We start from the raw sequence: 6,000 nt of genomic DNA on the forward strand, positions 1-6,000 counted from the left end.
ATAGACCTCCAAATAGAGCAAGGATAGATCCAAAATCAAGGTTTGCATCTCCTCGACCAAGTTCAGGTGGTCTCCAATAATGTTTGTATCAGAGTTTCTCTAGTGAAGCTTTGAAAGTAGCCAACTTAGTCAATCTTGACCACTACCAGAAATTTAGCAAATACAAACAAAATCATCGATGTAATTTTTTCATTGGTATATTATGGTGAATTTTACTGACATAATTTTTCATTGCTATATTCGTCGGTAAACACCAAAGAAAACATTCCATCGGTATATACCGAGGGAACTACAGTGGAAAAAGAAGGAATAAAAAAAAGCAGAAAAGTATGATGATGTGTAACATTTACCGATGACTTGATCGACAGAATAAACCACACAGTAAAGTTCGTTTGTAAATATATCGACATAAATAATCCCTAGGTATATATCGATGGAATTAGAGATGATATTATAGTGGGATTAAAAAAGGCAAATCGTATAGGGACATAACACTTTTTATCGATAAAATGACTAAGAGAATGCCCAACGACATAATTTCATAGGTAAATCCATCAGTAATATTTAATTTATGACTTGGCAATTAACCCCTTTCTCCCTCTTCCCCATTTCTTCTTCTTTCTTATGCATTTTTTTCTACAAACAATCATCCCCCCTTAATCTCTACACAATTCAATATCTCACAACAAATCTGGTCACCACAACACTTGATTTGTCAGCATCCATATTCTAATTCAAATTTTCTTGAGGATTCTCCACCTCAATTTTATTTTTTTGCATATTTTTATAGTATGTGTATTTTGTTTTGGTATTTACTTAATTTGTCAGCATCCATGTTCTGATTCATATTTTTTTATTTGAACATGTATTTTTAAATGTTATGGTTTGTTTAAGATTTTTTAAGATTTTATTTGTTTGTAAATTTATGAAACTTATGTTGAATTTTTGACTTTAGTGTTTTGTGATGAAATAAATAATAACTTATTTAACGAGTTCGTTTTTATATTTATGAATTTTATTGATGAGTTTTAATTTTCAATAAATGTGTAGAAATTTGAATTTATATAGATATATAATTGATAATGAATTAAAATAACTATTAAAATAGATTGAATAAGATTAAACTAAACGAATATTTTTATAAATTTATTTAGTTAACATAGTTATTTAATACATGTTGTCATTATTATTTAGATGCCACATCCTCTCTTTTATGGTGTGTTTATGGTATTAAAAAAATCTCTTAGTTGTTGCCTAAAATAGTTTTTATAGTCTGGCAAAAGGAAATCATTTTCCTTCTCTATCATAGATTCTTACTTTATTTTTTTCCCTAATATTATGGGCCAATTTTTGGACAGAAAATGTGTCAATTAAAACTTCTCTGTTTCTGGAACAAGTGTAGAGTATCAAGTTTTCACTCCAACAAAACTGGTTTTGCAGTTGTTGGACGTCTAGCACTTGAGACTGGGTCAAACCGAGACAACGTCTAGGTCGTAGGGATTCCAGTCTTATTCACACTCTATGTTTTGACTTGTTTTTTGGGCTTCAAAACAACAAAACTAAGTTCTTTTCTCATTATAAGAATTGTAGGCCTATGTATCATCATTTTAGAAAGGTAGAGGACGCATGCAATGGAGTTGTATTACTCTTGTTATAACCCAAAAACCAATTAGTGCTTAGGCTTGTCTAGGATAGGCCAACCAGTTTTTGAACTCTAAGCGCAGTCCATTGTTTGTCTCCTTATATAATCCCAAATTCAGCATACTCCAACAGTTAAAAACATGAAAAGTACATTAAATCCCCATGAAGTAAATAATTATCTTTAACTTTAGACAACTCATTAAGAATCACATGAAATACCATAGAATAAAGCATGAGTGACTAAAATATCTGTGCAATATATTCCCTTATCAAATACCCCTAAAATTGAATGTTTTCTTGTCCTTAAGAAAACAAAATACATTAAAACAAAGGGTAATAACTTTATGTAGGTTCAACTTTCAACACCTTAACTTAGTTCATAGGCAATATCAAATAAAAAAAACTAAGTATACCTATTTTCTCCATTTCAAACCTCTGTACAGACTTCCAAACTCAATCATATATATTATGCAACCAACATAATTCAATCATGCAACATTTATCCTGCAATTACTCCTTACTACTACTATAAACAAGGTAGCAAACGAGAGAGAGAAATGCATTCCTTTTTTTTCAGGTTTTTTATAAGCTATCACTCATCTTTTGACACAATTATAAATATTTATGATGAATGCACTCGATTAATTAACAAGTCACAAATTTTAAGTGCTATACATCACATACTTTAGACAACTCATTAAGAATCACACGGAATACCATAGAATAAAGCATGAATGACTAAAATATCTGTGCAATATATTCCCTTATCAAATACCCCTAAAATTGAATGTTTTCTTGTCCTTAAGAAAACAAAATACATTAAAACAAAGGGTAATAACTTTATGTAGGTTCAACTTTCAACACCTTAACTTAGTTCATAGGCAATATCAAATAAAAAAAACTAAGTATACCTATTTTCTCCATTTCAAACCTCTGTACAGACTTCCAAACTCAATCATATGTATCATGCTAACTTTTATTTTTGCTATTTTAATATACAAAGTTTCAAATTATTCTAATGAAAATTTTCTATTCAAAACTAGTAAATACATGCTCACATGACTATTAAATTGACATGTCAGCATGGTTATACATTCATCGCATGTGCATAAATACTATATTGTATTTCTAATAAGTGTGTACTTTTTTTTTCTTTCTATTGAAGTGTATACACTTTTATTTTTTTTACTTGAGTGTATGTACTTCTACAAATTTATGAGTTAATGGTACTAATTTTGAAATTTAACAAATACCATTTTGCAATGTTAAGTAGGGACACATCTTAATGTATTAGACATATTCTAACAAAAACACTAGATTAAAAATAATTTAAAATTTTGTATATTTAAATATAAAATATAAAATTTGATACATTTAAGTTAAAAAAATCAAAATATTTGCATATCAAATATTTAAAAATCTATATAACATCAACCAATCAATATATAATAGTATAACCGATGCAATTCAAAGTGCATCATATGATTATGGTATATGAATTACTTATTTGTTCATATATTTTAGTCCTAACCAATAAAATTTTAGTATCTATTAAAAAAAGAATTACTTATATGTCCATATATTTTAGTCCTAACCTATAAAATTTTAGCATCTATTAAAAAAAGAAAACGTATACCAAGTCTGTCTTACCACATATGTAGATTAAAATAGAAATATTAAAATATTGATACCATGTTGAAAAAAAAGAAGAAAATATGAGGAAAGTTCTGGAATGATATATTTTGAATCATAATTTCTTGATAGTTTATAATAAATTCTATTTTCCTAAACCATTTCAAATATTAAGTTCATACCATAAGCTTTAATTTAATATGCATTTTGAATAAATTTTGGTGAGATGTAAAAGCAAAAAAATCAAAAACATATTTCTTATGTCATGCTAAAAGTCATTTTAAGAATTTCCTCCTCTGTTAATTATAGAGTTTTTGAAGTCAATGTTTGGATTAAAGGAACCCCTTTGAAAGTTCAGGTGTTTCTATAGTTGGTAGTTCACGACAAAGTTAGTACATGAGTTTTTCTCCATCACCAGAATGTGTTAACTGTCACACAAGCTTCGTGTGTTTTTTGCAGCTCAGATTTGAAAACTTTAAAGCACCTTTTTATACACTGTAGCTTTTTTAGGAGTGTTTGGATGAAAATTTTGGATTAGTGGGGTATCTAATGTTGTTTACCGAACACACTAGACTCATTGCTTCTGTAGTGGACTGGAATAGTGCAAGGCAAATTTTAAAGATTAGCTTGGAGACTAATCTCCAGTAGTATTACTTGAGGTATGTGGTTGTTCAGGAACAAAGTTGTCTTTAAGGAGGTAATTATAAGCTTGTTGGATTATTTCTCCACCATCCTTTATCGGGATGCTATTTGGTTGCATACTTTAGATTCAAACTTCATCTATACAGAAAATGACATCTTAAGATCTTCTGATGGCATCAGATTGTGGTATAATAAAAAATCTTAGGTAGTCTCTTTGTTTTTGTTGTAGTAGATTAATTTTTTTTTCTACGTCTATTCCTTTTTTCTTTGACTATTGACTTTATGGCCTTTTCAATATACTCTCGATGATTATAAAAAATAAAATCCTTTAAGATGTTTAAGAAAAGATTTTAGAGACAATTGTTAATGGTGTAGGATTATTCATTATATAAAAAACCATTACAAGTATTAAAAGCTAACAATAGCAATACAAGCTATGTAAGGAAGAAATCTACATATTTTATATTTACAACTAATCAACTCTTATATATTTGTACAACATTTATATTGTCGTGTATTGCTCCTTGATGCTTGGATTGATTTTCTATTTGATTGTTGCCTTAATTGTTTCTAGAGAATAATGTTTTTTTATCACCAAAAGTTTAAAAGTTCATTATAATATAGGAGTTCGCTATTCCTTCCTTATTATTTTTCTATTAGAGTACCCCTTTTATTATAAGATTATGAAATCAAATGACAATATAGTAATTTTTAAAAGAATGAAAATGATTAACACTTTAAATTAGAAATGCATCAAGAAAATAGAAATATTTTTTAAAAGAAACTTATTATTTCTAGATTTTAGTTTGAAGGGGAAAATCTTCTAAACTCAAATTCAATTAATAAAAAGAATTTAAAATTAATACAAAGTTTGAAAAGAAATGTTGTAAAATCATAAGAAATTGAGGTTAAACAATTTTTTTTTACGGATATGTGATATATTAATATTTCAACTTAATGATTATAATACAAAAAAATAGGATTATAAATTTATAATAATACAACGCAATTCCTACACACCCAAACGTATCGTGAACTTCACCAGCTTGTCAGCTTTGTCATTTCAGGTTAGCCACCGGTAAACATCCGGTAATTCATTTTGTAACCGTCGAGATTGTTTTAATCTTGGAGAACCCGTGGGGGGCACGTGGCCCCAGCATGTCTAGGGTTTATTAAGACAAGATTAGGGAAGGAGCCTCTGCGTGGGCACCCCGCTGTGTGGTCAACTAGGGCATATTTCCCTGCCTCAAGCACAGAAAATAGACAGCCTTGTTCCCATGTGCACAAATTTAAGAGCAACGTTCCAAAATCACAGCCTCTCTTGCTCCATCTGCTTCCTTTCCAGATCAATATTTTCGGGAACAGCCAGCCATGTAATGCTCCATTGCAGTCCCTTCCACATTATACATTTCCCTTTCATTGCCACTTCACTACTGACAAGAAAAAAAAAAGAAAAAAAAAACTACTCCTATGTCTTATTACTCCCCCCAGAAACCAATATTTTTATCACTCAACGTATTCAGCTCTTATTTAAATATTTTACAAATAAAAATATTAAATACAAGGATATCCCAATTGTGCAAGTGGATATCTCCTAAGATTTAAAAATTGAGCTGTCATCATCTCGTGAATGTATAGTTTTCTCAGACGATCTTCTGCTTCCAATCTAAGTACAGAACTTAGGGTTCACATGTGAGATGCATTTAGTTTTCTCCCTGTTTTTTTCTAGTAATCTAACTGCTCCTTAAAGTGTGTAGTTGTCAATATAAGATCGTCTATATATGCGAAATGAATATCGGGTCACAATGCATGTATATATATTAATGGAGCTTGTGATTCTAGAGGCTTAACAATATTTAATTTTTTCGTTTTTTTTTTTTTTGCATGGATCCACCTTTAAAAAAATAGATGATATATCATCTTGAAAACACCTTATTTACATATTTACACAGGTTTTTAAAAATTTATTTTCACCTAAAAACATCTCAAAAACATCCTAAAAACTTCAACAAACCTATTCCCAATGCCCAAATATCCTAAAATCACTCTAAATATAAAAATCAGCTAAATTAAGAAAACTAAATG

The sequence above is a fragment of the Populus nigra genome, chromosome 15 (genome assembly GCF_951802175.1).
Source record: "Populus nigra chromosome 15, ddPopNigr1.1, whole genome shotgun sequence".
Lineage (NCBI taxonomy): Eukaryota > Viridiplantae > Streptophyta > Magnoliopsida > Malpighiales > Salicaceae > Populus > Populus nigra.